Here is a 12,106-nt window from a genome sequence, read left to right as displayed (position 1 = left end):
TAATATATGTTGATGCTCTACTTTGAGTGAACCTGCATTCAATAAAAGCTGAGTGAATAGCACAGTTACTGCACGTGACTCTTGTCTATTCCTTGGTACTGGGCTGCTCAGCAGGCAGCTAGCCAGACAGTTGCCTGTCTGACTTATAGGAAAGACTATACCATGAATAAATGCTTGAGACACACAGGAGAGATGATTGGAATCTATAGGAATGGAGAGGAAGGGAAAGATTCAAGACACCCTTCCTTTGGAAGTAATATTGACAGGACCTGATGAGGGTGAGTGCTAATGGAATGAAGGGTCCTAGATGATGATGTCATGTAAATAGATAGCTTGGGTGACTAGGTTGAAGGCAAGATCATAACCATGCCTGGAATAGTCTAACTCTCACCAATCCCTTTTCAACTAAGATGGCACACAAGTAAACCTGCACCAGGAGAGATTTGAAAAGTGTGAGCACTTAATCTCTAGAATTTATCCTGGTTGTATCACTAACCTGGCTCTTATCAATTCCTAGCCATATATTCCACAAGATACTTAACCTTACAGAGCCTCAGTTTTTTCCATGGAAATGCTAATGGTACATAACTTATAGTGTTGTGAGAATTAAATGATGCTCTTCACATAAAGTGCTAGGCATGGTGCTTGGTACAGAGAAATGTTCAAAATATACCAGTTCATAATATTAAGATGTGCCCCTCTGGTCCACTCATGCTTTTACCATGAGTGGATTTCCTACTGCTTCGAGATCTCCTTGTTTAACTACAATAGTCCTCCCTTATCAAAAGAAGATACATTCCAAGACCCTCAATGGATGCCTAAAACCGTGTATAGCAGCAAATATGTTATATACTATGTTTTTCCTATTCATACATACCTATGATAAAATTTAATGTATAACTTGCACATTGATTAACAAAAATGAATAATAAAATAATATTATAAGAATATTATGTAATAAAAAGTTAAATGAATAGGTGTCTGTCTGTCTCCCTGCCTGTCACTCTATCCCTCTCTCCCTCCCTCCCTCCTAAGTGACTAACCAGCAGGGAGTGGCTATAGTGTGGAGACGCGGACAATGGGATGATTCATATCCCTGGTGGGAGGGAGCAGGGTGTACAAGATTTCTCCATGCTACTAAAAATGGCACTCAACTTAAAACATATAAATTATTTATTTCTGGATTTTTGCAGTGAAAATTATTAGACTGCCATTGACTGAGGGTAACTGAAATCACACAAAAAAAACAAAACCGTGGATAAGGGGGGACTACTGTATAAATTTCACCTCCTAGTTTTCACTGAGCTCCTAGGTTAGACTTGCTTTGACTTTGGCACTCACCGGAGTTGTTGGACCTGACAGCCAGTCCCTGGTCATAGATAAGGAACCCCTCTGCTCCTTGTCTTTTTCTTCACTTGGTGCTTCCCCTGGGTCCATGGGACTGAATGCCCAGGCTTGCCTTTCTTCTAGACCTGCCAATGGGGGAGAGTCAGAAAGGGAAGACAGAAAGAGAGTATGAGTTTGTGAGGAGTAAGTGCAGTTTCTCTTGGAGTCTGTTTATAGAAAGTCCAAGAGAAATTTCCAGAGTAAGTAGTAGTTATACAGATCTAGAATTCAGGAGAGAAATCAAAGTATAGTTAGCCCTCTGTATGCATGGGTTTCACATCTACAGATCCGACCAAGTGCAGATTTGCAGATCAAAATATTTTTTAAAAAGTTCCACCTGGTTGGCGTAGCTCAATGGATTGAGCGCAGGCTGTGAACCAAAGGATAACCGGTTCGATTCCCAGTCAGGGCACATGCCTGGGCACATCCATGTGAATGAAGTGATGTGTGGGCATACTCTGCTGCAACCTATATGTAAATATAGATTATAGGTTAAATGCAAATGCCATACCATTACATTGAAGGGACTTGAGCATCCATAGATTTCAGTATCAGCGTGGGTCCCTGAGGACACCAAGGGTTGGCTGTAAGTAGATTTGGAGTTATTAATGAGAGTAGTGTCTCTAAGGCCAAGGGAGGTGAGAGATTGCAAGAACAAAGAGGTTATAAACTACATCAAATACTGCACAAAAACCAATACCATAAAGAATGAGAAAAGACCATTTTGGCAACTAACCAATCAGCATTTGCCATTTGCAGTTTTGCAAAAGACATGGCTCCCATTTGGGGGTTTTTATTAAGACAAATTTCAGAATTAGTAGCAGTTTTATAGGACTCACTCTAAAAACCTGTGTGGTCTTACTCATGGATTATACTACCCTCGGCAGTTTAAGAAAAGCTACTATGTTTAGATTATAGTAAACTTTTGCAAGGATTTTCCAAGACTCTAATTTCAAATACCACTTGAGCCATATTTTCTCTCATAAAATGCAATAAAATGAATTTTAAAACTTTAACTTCATCAAGATTCTTAATAAAATTCTAGAAATGCAGCTTCAATTTTTTTTAAGATTTCATCACCTCAGAACATGGCTGTGCCTGTGACCACGAGTGGAGGACAACAGAATGGGGTGGGCCCTCGGAACGGCTTGGCAGGCGCGCTCCAGGGACAGGTGGCTCCTTCTGTCTCCTCAGGCCCCACAATTCTAATCTGTGCCTCAGCAAAATTACCAGCTACTCAAATTCTAGACATTCGGATCACCCCCAAATGCGCAAAACTGTGAATATTAAATCTATGACTAATTAAAGTTTGTCACATGCTCAATTTTTTTGATGATGTCCTGGAAGGTGACACTAGCTCCCACAAAACATTGGAATACCGTGCTGAGTGGACACAGTGGGTGGAGAGGGCCATGTCAATCCTGAGAACTCACCCCAAATTAAACCCTCCCCAAGACTGATTATTTTGTATGTCGCACTTCTTTTTTTTTATTTTATTGATTGTGCCATTACAGTTGTTCTACTTCCCCCCCTTCATTCCCCTCCACCCTGCACACCCCTTCCCCACCATCCCTCCCTTTAGTTTATGACCATGTGTCTCAAGTTCTTTAGATTCGTTTCCCATACTATTCTTGCCCCCCCATCAATTTTCTATTTACTGTCTATGCTACTTATTTTCTGTACCTTCTCCCCCCTTCTCCTCCTCCCACTCCTCTGTTGCTAACCCTCCTTGAGATCTTCATTTCTATGTTTCCACTCCTGATTTAGCTGTCCTCTTAGTTTGCTTTTGTTTTAGGTGTGGTTCTTAATAACTGTGAGTTTGCTGTCCTTTCACTGTTCATCTTTTTTATCTTCTTTTTCTTAGGTAAGTCCCTTTAACATTTCATATAATAAGGGCTTGGTGATGATGAACTCCTTGAACTTGATCTTATCTGAGAAGCACTTTATCTGTCCTTCCATTCTAAATGAAAACTTCGCTGGTGTACGTCACACTTCTAATGCCCATCTGATTTGATCCTGTAGTGTTTGAAAAGACAAATCTGTGACAAGTTTTTCTCATTTCAAACCTAGAATATAAGTGAGTTTTGAGGAAGCTTAAAGGCAAGTCAGAAAACACACCCTGGAGTGTTACTGGTAGGAAACTTTTTGATTCCCCTCTCTCCTTTTCTGTCACACACACGTGTGTGCACACACTCACCACTTTCCTAGCCCGGCCCACAGAGCCATGCCTGGGCTCTCTTCCCTTCCTGGCCTCCCAGTCACTTTTGGGGCTCTTCCCCAGGGCCAGAGAAATTTCTGGGGCTCTCCAGACTGCACAGCTGGCGACTGTGGAGCAAGGACACGGGGACTGTGCTGTAGCAGTGGTCAACGAGAATTTTAAAAATCAAAGTTGTTCCAAGAGGCTGCTTATCTGAAATTGAGTGGCATTACCAATATTACTTAAATCAAATTGATGGATTAGAAATATTGTTCAGTTTTAGGGTTCATTGGAATTTAGGTCAACCTCAAACAATGTATGGCAAGAAAAAAATCTTACTTTTCTCAGTGGACACAAAGGATACCACCTTCCTTCAAGTGACTAGCAGAACTAGTAGGTTATAAAATCGAGCCTGTGATTTGTCATGGACCCTTAAAACTGCATGTGACTAATACCCTACTCAATCTAACAATTTTAATCCAAAAGGTAGCATTTATTGGAAGGATGCTGGATAGCTCACAAACTGAAGAAATAACTGCAGAAAAGAGAAAGCTCCAGTCCCCAAAGGTGAAATCAGAAAATTCTCAAGCTCTGCCTCTCATTTCATTTTCCCTCGCTGGTCCTGGTTTCACTTTCTTGGGCATTCCTCCAGAATGGGAACTTGCCCATTAGCTCTAAGGCCACATCCTTACAGTGCTGGGAACACAAAGAAAAAGAAAAGGAGAATAAGAGGCTTCCCTGTTGGCTTCAGCCAGAAAGCTGCTGGGCAAGGTCTCTAGGTCCGGCTTTGCTCCTGGGGCAGTCCTCGGCCTGGTCACTGTAGCCAGAGAACGGCACGGCGGTGCTATGTTCACCCCAGACTGAGATTGAGTCATGCGACTACGCATGTACCGAAGGAGGAGAGGAAGGGGTGCTGAACAAAGAAAAAAAAGAGCCCCGAGAGACATTTCAAAAACACCAAATCATAACTTGATGCCTGGCAACGTGCTTCTGTCACAGAATTAAATATCCCTCACACTCTCAAGGGCCCCATGCCTCTCCTCATCTAAATCTATAATTGATTATCCAATTATTATTTTTTTGCCCATAAAAACATTCAAAATTACCTAAGGCCTGCTCATAATTATCTTATTTCTTCAGCTTCAGTACAGCATAACATTTGTGGTGGACATTGGGATTGGCTCTCTCAGTACATCGTCCAGCCTCTTTTGAGAATTCTTCACTCCACTGCAGTCTGGAAAGCAAATTCTTTACTGCCCAGACTCCCTTGCTCCTAGGTTCTGGATATGACTTAGGCTCTGACAGAGTACTGGTGGGAAACTTGAACTTGGAACTGAGTTAAGCGGAGAGAGAGGCAGGGCTTGGAATATTCTTTTTGTTTGGACAGACTGTAGCATCCGTGGCTAGGTCTGCAGCCAGCATCTGCGACAGCATCTGCTCAGCTCAGCAGATGGCTTCTGGGTCATGGCAAGAGAAGCAGCTCCGCTGGTGGCCGAGTTCTGCATTGTGGCTTTGGGGTTTGTTCCTGGAAGCTTCCACTGGCACGTGTTTTTTAAGCCGACCCGTTGATTATGTATGTCATTTTAATAGCCTGCAATAAATCCTCTTCTGATTAAATGGCTTGAGTGAATTTTGTTCTCTGTGATTGGATCCTGACTGATACAATATACAAATTACTGTTGAAAAATGTCACTGGCCTTTTTGTTTTTCTATGTCATTTTTGTAATTACATGCACAGGAAACATAAAGTGAGGTTGGCATTACTTGTTACATTCAGATGAGTTGTTCATATTGACAATATCAAGTAAACTCTAACAAATAATTTAGGCTTAGGTCTGGATTTTTAAGAAACTGACATGATTCTTCTAAATGTATTTGTGGGATTGCCTTTAAACAATAGATCCTGTCTGAATGTGATATTTTATATTTTGAATGGAACTTATGGATTTCTTCTGTGTGTTATAAATAATTTATATATAACTAAGTCATGATATTCCTTTAGATAAATGGGCAAGGAGTGTAATCATATAACTCTTAAAAAAAGGAAATAAGGAAAAACATCCCATCAATGTATCAGTGTGTGTTTTCACTCTTATCAGTAATGAAAGAAATGCAAATTTCAAAAAAAGACATGAGTTATGTTGATTTACCTCTTAATGAAATGAGCAAAGGGAAATCAGCAGGACTACAGGATGCTGGCTAGAGAGCAGTGGATGACCCCTCATATACGGGAGGAAGGCAGAGAAGGGAGGGCCCCTGGGTTCTGTGGGATGGCAAGAACTGTAGACAAGCTCAGGTTACCTTAGGTGGCAGGAATTTATCGAATGGATGGATGTCTGAGGAGGGAGGAAAAACAGGAAATGTAATCGGTCCTCAAGTCCCCTAGCATGTTCTTCAGGGTCCGGCAGTCCTAGTGGTCTGATAGCAGTTGTGGTTGCTTGGTAAGAACTTTAGTTGTTCACACAGAAGCTGAGATCCAATGCTTCCTCCTCTAGTGTCATAACGGTGACTCAGGACTTTCTAAAGCCTGGGTCCAACTGGCTGAATCAAGAAAGGAGTTCATGGGTTCTTGACTGGAAAGGTTAAGGGCAGGGCTTGCTCAGAATACCTGGATGAGGGCCTTCATAGGGTTGGTTATTCTCTTTGTCTCTGTCTTTCTTTGTCTCCCCTGCTTTCCAATGAATTGACTGAACTTCAGCACAGGCTCTCCCCATGTGGTAGCCCCTGGTGGCTTCATTACCATCTCGAATCCTCAATTTCCTCATTCCCGAAAAAATGGAGCTATAAGCCACTTATAAGATCCAATGAGATAGATTATACATACAGCTAAGTGAAATATGCCAGGTAGTGAAAGACAAATACCACGTGATCTCACCTACAAGTGGAACCTAATCAACAAAACAAACAAGCGAGCAAAATAGAACCAGAAACATGGAAATAAAGAACTGACAGTGACCAGAGGGGAGGAGGCAGAGGGAAGGGGGATTACAGTGGAAAGAAGGGAAAGGCTCAAGGAATATATATAAGGGACCCACGGACAGGAACAATGACAGGGGGGTTGAATGTGGGAGTGGGGATGGGCAGGGCAGGGGATAGCAAAATGAGGGGGAAAGGGGGACAACTGTAACTGAACAATAATACAAAAATTTTTAAACCCACAGTGTTTCAGGGGAATTTTTTTAGTTGCTATGAGCCCAGTGGTTTGCTTTAAAACAGTCATTCTTTCAACTTGGCTCTTATACCATCTTCCCTGTTTCTGATTATTAATAAAATGATATATATTTTATTGATAGGACTGTCCTGTGATTTGGCACATAGGGGAAAAATTATCATTCTAAGAATATCAAGGATGAGGGGCATTGCTATTCCTTCATATGTTGACATCTTAGAAACAGAATTTGGGGTTCGAGGAGCCAGTGGAGGTGTCTCAGGGACCACAGTGTGTGGGGGGAGGGGTGCTGGGAGGCAGCCAGCTAGGGCTGGATGAGCAGGACTGTCCTGTCTGGTCAGAGCAGCCCTGCCTGCATGATTTCTACTTTGGGATTCTATGTAAGATTCTACATCAGAAAGGAGTGTAGTAATACCAAAATGGCAGCAGCTTTGGCAGCAAAAGAGAAGAAATGAGCCAAATGAAGACTGAACTCATTCAAACAGAACAAAATTAAACACCACTTGATCAAATCTAGAATCTGATATTAAGAAACTGATTAGTTACAGCCCAAAGTTGTTCATGCTTACTTGTCTTAAGCCCAAAGTGGTAGGCTCCCTCTTTCTCCTTGCTCACACCTGGGACTAAGGACTCCAGGAAACCTTGGAAATGGAAGAGCTCAACTGAGCCACTTACACTTGTGGCAGACAACATTATTAGCCTCTAGAGCATTCTTAGTTCTGTCCAGTGAAATGTGAGTGGGGGTAATGTGTGTTACTCAGTGCAGAAGTGATGAAAAGCTGATGCATCATTCTCCGGACTTTCTCTTTTCCTGCCATGGTGATCTAGAAGGCCAAATGATGATGAGTTTCTGTCCCCCTGAGTCTCCAGTGGCTGCACAGGGCACTGGATCCTGCTGACCTACAAGGGCTGTGTACCCTGAGTGAGCAAGAAGGCTTAGTATTCTGAACCTTAGGGTTGCTCTGTTACAGTAGCATAACCTAACTTCCATGAAGAAACGTGTAAGCTCTAGGAAGATTTTTCAAGATGTGAAATCCCAAGGGGCTGGATGGAAATGGATGGAGCCAGGAGTGTCAAGTGAAATGGGGGTGAAGTGGAGGCGGAGCAAGTAAAAGAACAGCTAGCTGAGGAAGCTGTGTGATTTAGTAGAAAAAGCGTGCACTTTGGAGTCAAATAGATCTACCGAGTATTCAAATTTAGGTTTCACTTCTTATTTTCTCTTCCCTTTTGACCAGGTAGCCAACCTCTCTCTCTTTCCTCGCCTTTAAAACAGAATAACTACACTACATGATTAGTGAAAAGATTACATTATATACACATGTGCATATGGTTAGTACTTAGCAGAGAATCTCACGGTTCTTAAGTAATCAATAAACTTAGGATCCTTTCTGTTAGTTCACTTATCTCAAATACTATTTCTAAGCTTGGTAGCTGCTAAGTTTTGATTCCATAGATTCTGCAACGGGAACGCCTTCAAGTGTAAAGTCCTCACTTACAAGGTCTGCATCCCTCGTGTCCCTGTGAGAGCTTTTATACTAGAAGGGAATGCTGCCGAAGCCGATGTCTTATTGCTTTATTTGTAGTACACTTGGATTCTGAAGAGGAAATCATTGGTCCGTGTCATGGAGTCTACAGTCTGAGTGAGGGAGAGCTTCTGAGAGAACAGTCTAGAGGCCGGCAGTCTTCTCCTCGCCGACGTTTCAGCTCCCCTCTGCCGGGTTCCTATAGAGCCGCCCCCTGTCCCTGCCTTTTCCTGCCTGGTCATTCATAGCAACCTTCCTTCAATCTGTTTGGTGCATTCAGCTCCTTCCATCCTGACCTTCAAGAAATATTTTAAATAAGCTGTATTCAAAACTAAAGAGGAACCATTACATCCAAAAATATAAATGTAAAAGCAAAGGAATACATGAGTTTACAGGGCAAGAAACTTGCCCCTGAGCAAAGCGGATCGCTCACTGGCCTCGGAGGCCGTAGCTTCGCGCTGACCCCCTCTGCACGCTCACTGTGAAACTACCTGGTCCTGAAGCGCTGTCTCTTCTTGAATTTTAGTGAAAAACTTCCCTTGATCCCACCCTGGTTGCACGTGGGGACCGGGTGTTAATTTCATATTACAAAAATGTCCTTAACTCTGGAGAATATGCAGAACAAAATATATTTTTCGGAAGTATGCACCGGATTGGAGAAAAATAGTTGAGATTTACTGTTCCAGTGACTGGAACACCAATTCTGAAAGTAAGGAGGCTGAGAGGGAAGCGAGAGGAAAAGCCTGAGTATCACAAGAAAAAGGTCCCCAGAGGCCCTGTACCGCAGCCTCGACTGGTAGCACTTGTTCAGTCTGGGCGTTTGTGACTTCATTTACCCACAGCTGTTTAAAGATGGGCATTTTTGAGGGGAGATTTCATTCAGACTTAGTGTTTTAAAGGAGCGTAGAATGGTTATCTGACTTTGAAAATCAAGAGGAATGTTTTAATGTGGGGAGCAGCAAATCTTTGGGGTCCAAGACCCCCTGGGTAGAGGTGGGGAAGTTTCACGGAGCCATTTACATCCCATTCCTTTTTGAGGCGCCTCCTAATGGAATCCCTCTCCCCCAGAAGCCCAGAGGGTTCAGCATTTTGCAGCAAAGAGTTGTTCTGCCCATTTGCAGAGACAAGATGATGGACACCCCTCGAGTCCAACCGGGGCGGAGCCCGTCCAGGCTTGCTGGAGAAGTCAGCTCCCATCCGGCCTGAGTCTCCAGCTGGAGCACCTTCCAGTTTTGTCCTGGTAGCCCAACCGTGGCGGTGCTGATGGCTACCAAGGAGAAACAGTATTTCCAAAGACACACGCAGAGGAACTAATTCGCGTTCAGAAATGAGTACCCACCCCCCTCCGAATTGCAACTTTTCTGCTTCTCCGACTTGGATTTGTTAAGTCCCCTCTTGGGACCGGCGCTTTCCCTCGCAGGACCCCACTCCTGGGTCTCCCCTTTCCCAGCTTCCACATCCCTCCGGGGCTCCCTTGCACCAGTTGCGCGGTTCGGGGCCCAGGAGCCCCTGGCGCAGCCTGCCGCTCCCGAGGCTCCACTTTCACTTTCGGTCTCGAGGCAAAACTGGCGGCCGCAGCGCGAGAGTGAGCCGGTTGTGTCCGAGACCCGCAGGTACCGTGGAGAGGTCCCAGGGCGCCCCGAGGGGAGGGGGCTGCAAGGCTGGAGGAGGGCGCGATCCCGGGGGCCGCCCTGAGCTTCCCGAGAAGGCCCGAGGGCCCGGGCAGGCCCCGACGCACGCTGGGGTCCTGCTACGAGGTGTGGGGGTTAGTCCTGGACCCCGGGCCCAAGTCTGACTGGAGGGGGTCCGGCTGGTGGGCAGGCCGGCGGGGGTCCTTCCCCACGCGAAGAAAGCGAGGGGCGCGGAGCTGGCGCGGCCACTCAGCCTGCTGCGGGCGCTTCGCTGCTTCGGGGCAGGCGGGAGCCTGTGCGCGCCGCCTGGAGCTTGGGTTCCTGCCAGGCCCTCGTCCACCCGAGCCAGATGGAGAAGTGGGTGGGTGGGTGTTAGAACTACAAGGGCACCTTGCGGATGGTGGCCAGAGAAACGAACGTGGCCTGGGCTTTCCTACTGGGCCCCAGGGGGTAGGCAGCTGGGATTTGCGTCTAAATGTCTCAAGAGTCAATTTTCTCCGAGCTTCTGTAAGTCTTACCCTCAATCGTCCTCACTTCGCTTCACCCCTAACCCGGTTCCATGCAGATCCCACTTTCCTTTTGAGCAGATTCATGTTTCCTGTGCGGGTGCCTCACTGGCCAGGTGGGCCCGCAAGTACATTTTATAAGGAAGGAGAACAGCAGATGACACTTCCTTACAGTTTTCATAGAGACTCCTTGTGTAGGCCAGATTCTGAAAGAAACGCCCTGGTTTCTTCCAAATGCCCACAGTATTTGCTCTCAACTCAACCTAGCACATGGACAACAATTAAAATAGTTGTAAAAATTGGCCAGAGTTGTCTATTTTCCTAATAAGTTGGAATTGTACTAATATCTAGCATATTTGCAGGTGGACCTGAAAAAAACAAACAAAAATCTATTGCATTAAGAAAGAAAGTTGACTTAATTAAACGTTTTTTATTGTTTACCTTCAGTGAGAAGTCATTATCAGGGCTTGTTAATTCCTTTGTCCAGAGCACTTGGAAAGAAAGTCCATCACCTCTCTTACGATCGATTTCACATTCCGTAGTGTCCCCATAAAGGGAAGGGTGAGCGAATCCAGTTGCCCCACACTTACCTTGTGAGTGGGAAAAGGCCGAATGGCCAAAGGCAGCCTAAGTAAAGTCCCCAAGTACCTGGAACTCGAACTAAGTGCCTGTAAATAAAGTTAGGTACTCTGTGACTGCTGCATTTTCATTGACCGCACTGACTATGGAAGATCGGGTACCAGAGAAAAATATTTTTTAAAACTCTAAGGGAGTATGGTCAAGTACAGGAAAGTCCTTTAAACCCCATCCCTGGGCTCTAAATCTGTGTATTCAACTGCCCTCTTGATATTTCCCCTTGGAAATATCATAAACATCACAAATTAAGCAAACTAAAATTTGAACCTTCGATTCCTCCCCTTCGTTTAAAATCTATTCCACCTCTCGTCTTCTCTGTCTCTGTAAAGGGCACCTACGGTCACTCATGTTCATTCTAGAAATCTAACAGCAATTCTAATGCCTCCTTTCCCTTACCCCTCACTTAGGATGATGAGTCCATTCATTTCCCAGTGTCTGTCTTTCTCTCCTCTCCCTCGACCCTCTTCCTCTCTTTGCCAGCACCACCCCAGTGTAACACACTAGCTTACTTTGTCTAGATTACTTATTAACTGGTCTCGTGGCCTTCACTCTTGCTCCTTTCTAGTCCTCCCTGCTTCACACAGCAACCAGGGTGATTTTCTTAAAGTGTGAATTGGATCCTAAGGCCTCGCTCAAAACCCAGTGGCCTCTCGTTGCTCTTAGGCTAGCATCCCAAATCCTTAAGCCTATGAGGCTGTGCAGTGGTCTGGCCCCTGCCCACCTGTCCAAGGCACGTCTGTCCTCCTGCATTCTGTGTGCTCCAGGTTCACCGGCCTTTATCAGGAGCACTTTCCACTGCCTTGGAGCCTGCAGGTAGGATTGCTGTTCCCCTGGTCGGGGAAACTCTCCCTCTCTCTCTTTTCTCAGCTAACATGAATTCGTCCTTGAAATCTCAGCTAAAAATGTCAGAGAGCCCCAGTGCAAATTAGTCATTCCCTGTCATTCTCTGTCAGTATGTATGTGTGCGTTTTTGCCAGGGACCTGTGCTATCTCGCACTGCTAGCAGTCAGCAAAGGCCCTGGCATGACATATAACAGGCCCTGAAAAAATATTTGTGG

General features: G+C 44.8%; 1 protein-coding gene across 3 annotated transcripts in view; it reads left to right on the top strand.

Moving 5' to 3' along the window:
- The first annotated feature begins 9,541 nt into the window (after positions 1-9,541).
- The window catches only part of ERAP1 (endoplasmic reticulum aminopeptidase 1), a 34,413-nt gene continuing 31,848 nt past the window's right edge, over positions 9,542-12,106 (top strand). Inside the window, exons 1-2 of one of the 3 annotated variants that reach the window (XM_037153838.2) lie at positions 9,542-9,888; positions 11,712-11,861. The gene's annotated coding sequence lies outside the window, so the exon portion shown is untranslated. Of the gene's footprint in view, positions 9,889-10,249; positions 10,414-11,711; positions 11,862-12,106 lie in introns of those variants that run through there. The other 2 variants (XM_037153837.2, XM_037153839.2) reach the window with 2 other exon arrangements.

Source organism: Artibeus jamaicensis, unplaced genomic scaffold, assembly GCF_021234435.1.
Source record: "Artibeus jamaicensis isolate MK-2021 breed Jamaican fruit bat unplaced genomic scaffold, CSHL_Jam_final contig_3214, whole genome shotgun sequence".
Classification (NCBI taxonomy): Eukaryota; Metazoa; Chordata; class Mammalia; order Chiroptera; family Phyllostomidae; genus Artibeus; species Artibeus jamaicensis.
Note: the sequence above shows the minus strand (reverse complement) of the source record. Positions and strands in the feature narration are given on the sequence as shown.